The sequence below is a fragment of the Brassica oleracea genome, chromosome C1 (assembly GCF_000695525.1).
Source record: "Brassica oleracea var. oleracea cultivar TO1000 chromosome C1, BOL, whole genome shotgun sequence".
Lineage (NCBI taxonomy): Eukaryota > Viridiplantae > Streptophyta > Magnoliopsida > Brassicales > Brassicaceae > Brassica > Brassica oleracea.
The window spans coordinates 36,848,046-36,856,987 of record NC_027748.1 but is presented as its reverse complement, the minus strand read 5'-3'; the positions used below and the strand labels follow the sequence as shown (position 1 = coordinate 36,856,987).

Genomic DNA, 8,942 nt, shown 5'->3' with positions numbered 1-8,942 from the left:
GCCTCTAGTGTTGTCTTCCTTCTTCGGTGGTGCTCGGCAATTCTTCTTAATTGGACCTGTCTTTCCACAATTCCAGCACTCTGCAGGCTGCCTGAACTTGGACTGACCCCGTCCATTCCTTGACTTCGACCTGCCATTACTCCAGTTATTTCTATCTGGGTTTCTCCCTCTGTTTTCCACGTTGAAAGCAGAGCTCGTTGATGCCTCCTCAGAGTCTATCCTTCGAACTTCCTCAACAAGGATATGATCTCTAACATCATTGAATTTAAGCTTCTGAGTACCCACAGAATTACTAACCGCTGCCCTCATTGGCTCTCAACTATTTGGCAGAGATGCCAACAAAATCAATGCTCGCACTTCATCGTCAAACTCGATTTCAACTGATGACAGTTGGTTGACAATTGTGTTGAACTCGTTCACATGTGCTGTAACCAGGCCACCTTCTTCCATCTTCAAATGAAAGAGTTTCTTCATGAGAAACACATTATTGTTTGCCGAAGGTTTCTCATACATATCTGAGAGAACTTTCATGAGTCCTTCCGTGGTCTTCTCCTACGCAACGTTGTGAGCAACGTTTTTTGACAATGTTAACCTTATAACACCCAGAACTTGTCTGTCAAGGAGCTCCCACTCATCCTGATCCATCTTCTCAGGCTTCTTGTTCAACGGTTGATGAAGCTTCTTTCCGTACAGATAATCTTCAATTTGCATTCTCCAAAATGCATCATATGTACCGTCAAATTTCCCGATACTGTGAGCCGAACCATCTTCGCCTCCCATCGTTTCTGGAACCACCGTATATTAGAACACCTACGTCGACAAACCGATGTTACCGACAAAATTCACTATTCACGAATTACTGTTCACGTGAATAGTAACTCCGCAAAAATTTGAACGATCAACGTAACTCAAGCTCTGATACCAGTTGTTAGGAAATACGCGGTCAAATTTTGCGGTAAACCAGAATTTATGGGAGCGGGAAAAGAGCACACACACAAAATTGTTAACGGAGTTCGGCCAATGTTGCCTACATCTCCGGACCTGCTACAGATCTTTTATTATCAACCCGGGAAATTTTACACGCTCTCAACTCACACCCGATCCCAAATACACTCAAGAAATTACTCGTAATTTCTTAAAGAAGTTTTTTTGTGCGAAATTTTTTTTTTCTCCCTCTCTTCTTCTCTTTCCTTGTTCTCTCTGTGTTTTCTTGTTTTGGGATGATATTTCTCTTCACCTTACGTTGAGTATTTATAGAAGAAGCTTGGAGAGTAGGTGGACGTAATTGTTGACAAACACCTCTTTCACCGTCCAACTGTACATCACCGGCCAACACAAAAAACTTGTTCTTTCACTTACACACAAATTTACAAAATGTATAGAACTTCGAAGCTTATTTTGAGTCCACGGCCTTAAACTTAAGCACGAACCAACAGACCAACAACAGACCAACAACAGATCGTATTTTATGAAAAACCCAATATTTAGAAATCCGCAGAAACCCGTAAAAACCCGCAAAAACCCACTAAAACCCGAAATCCGATACCGGTTGAACCACCGGTTGAACCAATAAATAACTTTTACTCTTTTTTTAGTTTTTAGATTATGTTTTATATTCTAAGTTTTCAATAAAAAAGTTAGATGCTGACAAAAAAAAGAAGTTAAGTTTTCCCTTTTCAGTTTTATATTTGTGATTTTTAGATTTTGATGAAGATTTTTCACTATGCCACCTAAAAAAATGAAGTGGACGATGATAGAGAGAACCAAAATTAGTTGATGTGATTTGGCGTTAGTTTATTTCTGTTATTAACAATTTATTACAATGATCTTTTACTTTTCGTTTATTTTGAATTTGAAGTTAATTTATTATTTACATTAGATATTTAAATATTTGTGAGTTTTATATCTTGATTTTTTAGATGTCATAACTCTTACTTTGTTACAGAAAATTTTAAATAGTCTAAACTATTTTTTTGATATTTTACATGTCAAATGAAAATAAAAATATAAAAACTAGAGTTAAGTATTTGTTAAATATTTTTTAAACATAAGTGTATACATATCCAAACTATTATTTTATGTTTTAAAAAACATTTAGAAAATATTAACCTTTAGTTTTTATATATTTATTTTCGTAGCATATATATATTATTATATAATAAAATTAATTTATTTATTAACCCGCGGTTCACCCGCGCGGGGTCGATTGAGTGATTCAATGATCCGGTAAGTCGTTGGTTTAAAAACATTGCTGATGGGATTAGGGTTCCTTACTCTCGTCGGTGTGACGGAGAAAGACTCGACGAGAGACGCAACCTCAAAGTTCGAGAACCCGATCTTGAACAAGCTCGATGCTCACGTGAGTGGACTCTTGGCTTTGCACTCGTCGGAATAGGATTTCGCCGGTAAACCGGGTCAGTCAACGGTTCTTAGACTTCCCGTTTAGGGTCGAAACAGATCGATTTGATCGGTCTAGAAAAGTCCGCTTCATCCCCGGCGGCTTTTCAGGATCTTGGTGAAGCTGTTGCTACAGTTGCAAAGGCTTCACAATCTAGCAGCGTTGCTGTTGCTCTCTCCTCTCATGATAATGAATCCAAGCTTAGCTCTGCATCAGTTATAGTGTCAGGTAAAGTTTGAGTCTTTGGAAACTCATTTGATGCAAATTTGAGTCTGATTTGTGGGGTTTATTGTTTGCTTGTGGTGTGAATAGGCGTAGTGCTTGGATTGTTTGAAGATTGTAGGTACAAATCTGAGTCAAAGAAACCTTCTTTGAGCTCTGTTGATATCATTGGATTTGGAACTGGACCTGAGCTAGAGAACAAGCTCAAGTATGCTGAAGATGTATCTTACGGCGTCATTTTCGGGAGAGAGCTCATTAACCCTCCTGCCAATGTACTCACTCCCGGTATAGATCTGTGGATATCACTTGCTTTTTTTATGTAGTGAGGTTGTCCTGATCTGCTATGGGCTTTGTGTTGTTTCAGCTGTGCTTGCTGATGAAGCAGCAAAAGTGGCTTCTACATACAGTGATGTGTTCTCTGCAAACATCTTGAACGAGGAGCAGTGCAGAGAGTTGAAGATGGGTTCTTATCTCGCTGTTGCTGCTGCTTCGGCTAAGGCTAATCCTCCCTTCTTCATCCACCTTGTGTATAGACTTCCGAGTGCTCTGTTAGAACCAAACTTGTACTTATTGGAAAAGGATTGACCTTTGACAGGTAATCACTTTGAGCATTCCACATCTGTTTTTATATTGGTGATGTTTTAGTGGTTGTTGATTGAGGGTCTTGTGTTCACAGTGGTGGCTACAACATTAAGGTTGGACCTGGCTCCTCTATTAAGCTCATGAAATTCGACATGGGTGGTTCAGCTGCTATTCTTGGTACTGCGAAAGCCATTGGTGAGATAAAGCGTCCTGGTGTTGAGGTAAGCTTCTCCCATTCACATTCTTTTGAAGCTAGAGCTTTCTTAACACAACTAACCAACTGGTGTTCCACAACCAGGTTCATTTCATCGTTGCAGTCTGTGAGAATATGATTAGTGGAACTGGAATGAGACATGGTGATGTCATCACAGCCTCAAACGAAAAGACCATTGAGGTATCAAATGATTTATGTATTCAGGTTTGAGACTTTCGCTGTTTATCCTATGGTGATGCTAACTGTTGGCAATGGTATTTTCAGCTCAACAAGACAACAACACAGATGCTGAAGGTCGTCTAACTCTTGCTGACAACATGAATAATGAATCTAATTTTGTTCATTAATTGAAACCTGTTTGTATTCCCAAAATCCTAAAATAAATAAATTTAATCCATTTATATTTGAAATTTTATCAGTTAATAATCTCATTTTAAATAGATATAAACTATGTAACCAATATTTTCTTAATTAAAATATCCACTAAACCTATTTGTCAGACAAAGCTAAAGCTAAATATCTATAGTAGTGGCTCATAACACCATAAAAATCAGGTAAAAATACACCACCAACTTCATATATTAAAGGCAATACTTCTCATTCCACGATACAAAAGAACACTGTAATTTTACTACAAAAAAAAGAAGAGTACAATACATATAGATAAGAAACTGGAGATACAATATATATAAATTCTAATTCTTTCCGAAATCCTATAGTCTATTAAATGAAAATTACAAAATCCAAATTATATGCTACGCTTAACTCTAAATTTTACCAACTCCATGAAACTTTAAATTATAAGTTCACATAAAGATGCTATTTTACACCATAAGAATTCTTTACCACAATTAAATAATGGTTCAGTTATTAATAAGTTTCAACATCGTATTTAAGACCTTAAAAACATTATTAATAAAAAGAACAGTCAATTCAACAAAAACCATTTACTCGACGTAAGTGGTCCTTAAAACAAACTGATACAAAAAGAAAAATTCCTCAACCTATATATGACATAGCTACGACCCCGTAACCCTAAATACAACAAACAATACTCACACAAGCACAAAATTGAATAACGAACCACTACTCTCTTATCATTTCTCACACCAAACAAGACATTCAAACACATTTCCGCGGAAAACAATCCAGATCTTCATCCATAGACCCACTACACAACAATCTATCATTGATTTCCAACTCCAATATATCACCAACCATCAAGGTAATATAAATGACTCAACAACTGAGGTCCTGGAATTCATGTTGTCATACCATGACATTAACCACCTTGACTCCGCATTGCTTATTCATCACACTGCCCAATACGTGAGGAATGTATTCCCAACCAACATGAATTCTGATCTTCAAATAACGGTTACCATCACGGACAACAAACCATACGCATCTGCAAGAATAGATGTCGACCTTATCATCACCGATCTTGAAGGAACTAATAGGCTTACAACTGTGGGAGAAGAAAGTGATACGTGCATTGTATGCTTCGGGAATTAAAACCATGGAAACAACATATGCTATCTTCCTTGCGGCCATAATTTCCATTTTCTATGCATTGATCAATGGTTTCGTAGAAATATAAGTTGTTCAGTATGTAGGGAAAGCAATCTATGATATCCCGATCACTTCAATTTAATATGAGGTTTCTTATGTATTAATTCCCGGTTTCATTGATGTACTTTTTGGCTTTTGCTAATAATTTTGGAAACTAATTGTTTTTCATAATTCTAAAATCTATCTTTTCTCACAACAAAATGCATCATTTCTATACTACTACCACTAACCTCTATCAAATATCAAATAGATCAAACAAACGTTTTCCAACTTATTAATTAACAAAATATATGAACCCGGTGTGTAGCGCTGGAATACCCCTAGTCTCCTATGTTTTGACAAACAAACAAAATATTGGTGGATTTTTGATTACCGCTAGCCCAATTTATAAGAAAAATATATGTTCATAATCGACCTTTCTCTTAAATAAACCTGTGTGGGTAGGTAGCACTCAACGTCAACGAGTTTATGGTCCGCGTACACGTCAAAGTTAACGTTTGATATGTTGAGTATTGAATTAGTAATTTATATCCCCAATTTGAATAAAGACCGATTCCCAAGATATTTAGGCATGTATTATAACTAGGGAGAATTTGTGGGATATTCATAAGAGGCAACAAAATGTACAATATAGTCATGCTACAGTACATGCCCATCGAAGTGACAGGTTTCGTCAAATTTTGACGAGAATCACTCTGCAAGCGCGTGCGCATGTGGAAGCCAACGAAAGGTAATAGCCATGTGCTTAATTTTGTTGTACTAAACAAATGCATAGAATAGTCTAACTTTCATCTCCTAACCCCAAACTTAATTATTTAAAACTTTGTAATTTCTCGCCCAGTTTGAATCTAAACTCCAAATTGCAAGTACTAGAAGCATCAGTAACAAGTGCAGCGGAGTTACGAATAACGGGGTGGCAGTCACCAAAACATATAATTCCCCATGTCTGACTTGTGAATAAACGCCAAAATAGCCTATAATATCGTCAATGTAGTATGGGCATATTGTCACACACTGCAATTTCGTTTAGGTTCCACTTTCCTATGCGAAGGTGAATAAGTTCCCACGTATTGAGTGTCTGATATGAGAGTTATTAAGCCATATTAAATAGGGAACCTGCAGAAGATGGGTAGTTTTAAAGACAAGAGAATAAACAAAAGCTTAGGTGCTGCATTACAAAGAAATGCTTAAGGTTGGGTTCAAAAAGAAAGCATAACAAACATAAGTTACATGTGCAGAGAAACTAGAAATATGGTGGCCGTGGGAGGCACCACAACATATATGTCAGCATTTATGTTGGGGGAATACACGGGAAGGAGACCATACTATATTCAATGTAGTATGGACAGATCGTTAAAAACCATAGACCTCCACGTTCAAAGGAATCAGTGCCTGTTATGAGAGTTATTGAACCATAACAAATAGGAAACCTCGGGGAAGATAAGAGAATAAAAAACAAGATTGTTTAGTATGATGAAAGAAGGAACACATAATATAACTGAATATGTCTGACACAGCGTCACTGCATAAAATAAACACGGTCCCTATTAGAAAACCAATAGCAAGCCTTTTGGTGGCTCTGCATAGTACATGTAGGACATGTGATGGAAGACAGATATGGTTAAAAGAGAATTTTAAAGCGCAATGGGAGGACAACAATATATGCATAATGTTTAAAACTAAAGTGAACTAGCATTTTTTTTATACCTTCAGGGAAGTTATTCATTAGTACGTAAAAGAGATATTTTTATCCATTTTTTACTGTACTAAATATAAGAACAAAATAGTATGCATGGAGTCGTGGAACCAAGTGAAAGATATTGTACTATAAGTAACATAGTATACTATGGTAACCTAGACACAAAAGAAATGGTATTTCTCGAGCCGCCGGAACTGTTACTATCCATACCCAACTTGCGTCTCTCCCAACACCCAGAAATCGCCGATTTACCCTTTTCTCTACTCCAAGTCAGACTCACAACTGTACTCTCTAAATCGCTCTTGAAAAAAAGTGAGAAGTGAAGATGATATTCATTTACTGTGTAAAGACAAAAATCACATTTTTCCATTCTACGCGCAGGCAGGGGTCTTTTTGTCAAAAATCACTATAATATATAACATATCATAGCCACAAAGAAGTAATGGTTATAAACTTAATTTTCTTTGTGCTATGGACATGTCGCCTAATTCCCCTTATAACTACTGCGCTGTCATGAATAATTTGATATTTAAATTGGTAAATGATAACAGCAGCATTTATTACAAATAAGAGATTATTTACCTAATAACAAAAAAATGAAATTAAATTCGTAGAAAAAGGATAAAGAGAGATAGGAAGAGAAAGTAGAAGAAAAGAAGTAATTTTGGAAAGATAGTGAATTTTCTTTCTTTTTGGGTTATTAGGCATAATTTCCCTACAAATAATAACACTACAGACTAGGGCTGGAAAAAAAACTCGAATCCGAAGAACCGAACCGAACCCGATCCGAAAAAATAGTACCGAATCCGAACCGAAATTGATTAAATATCCGAACGGGTTCAAAATTTTGTTATCCAGATAACCGAAACCGAACCCGACCCGAACCGAAGTATTTCGGGTACCCGAATGTATCCGAAATAGATTTATATATCTAAATATATTAATTATTTTTAGATTTAATGTATATTAAAAACATCTAAAATATATAAAATACTTTTAAATTGTCTAAAATACTTGAAAATATATACAAATAGTCAAAAGTAAATATCTAAAATAACTAAAATATACTCAAAACACTAATAATACTTGAAATATCTACTGATTCTCTATCAAAATATTCAAATCAAACCAATTTATATGTTAAGTTTAGGTATTCTGACATATGTTATTTAAATTTATATATAATACAATATTTTACTTACAGATTTTGAGAAATTTAAACTATATATTGAATTTTAAAATTTTAAAAATAATTTAAATGGGTTATTCGAACCCGAACCGAATCCGACCCGAAATTTAGAAATACCCGAATGAGGCTGAAATCTTTAACCCCGAAAACCCAAAAACCGAATAAACCCGAACCGAACCCGAATGGGTACCCGAACGCCCACCCCTACTACAGACTACTGGAACTTATTTAAATAAAATTATATTTTAAATAACGGTACAGGCCTAAAAGGCTAAAACACAATTTGCCTATCATAAAATTGAAACTTCATTCGCAAAACAAAAGAAAAAGTCTCATTTTTTTGTTCAAAAAAGGTCTCATTGTTATGAATCATGAAGTGGATGGTCCATAACCTAGACCATACAAGTTCAAGACTAGAGTCCATTGGGGGTTTACATCCAGCCACATGGAAGACCCATTCAACCTTAGTCTTTATGAGTTTGACCATGTCATTATGTAGAGTATCTTTGTAATCAATTCTCCATTTAACTCCACCTTGTATGAACCACTATATATAGTGGTGTAAGCAATAAGAAATATACAACACATTCTCACAAATCTTCTCTCAAATCTTAACACGTTATCAGCACGAGACTCTCTCTCCACCTGAGCAATCCCATCCGCCGGCGATCATCTCTTTTCCGGCCATCTCTTCCGGCCCTCATCCTTGCTCCGCCGGCCAAGTCTATCCCTCTCACGGTTTTCCGGGCAGCTCCTCCACCTCTCTCTCAACCAGCTCATCCGCGGATCAGCTCTCTCTCTCGGTGGTCCATTCAGATCAATTTGGTGTTTTCTAAAAGGTAAACTAATCTATCCATAAAATCTAAGAACACCACATATATGAATCCTGATTATTAGATCTATTTGAATCATAAAACTTATAAAAATCTATAGATCTAAATTATCATAAATATTAATCTTGAATCTAAGATCTATATGAATCTTGATTCTAAAATTATTTGAATCTCTAAAGATCTAAAAATCTCTAAAAACTTATAAAACTTATTAATAATCTAAGATCTATATG

At 35.9% G+C, this 8,942-nt stretch overlaps 1 pseudogene; it reads left to right on the top strand.

The window, feature by feature from the left end:
* The first annotated feature begins 2,254 nt into the window (after positions 1 to 2,254).
* LOC106338935 lies at positions 2,255 to 3,834 on the top strand (annotated as a pseudogene).
* The last annotated feature ends 5,108 nt before the right edge of the window (positions 3,835 to 8,942 follow it).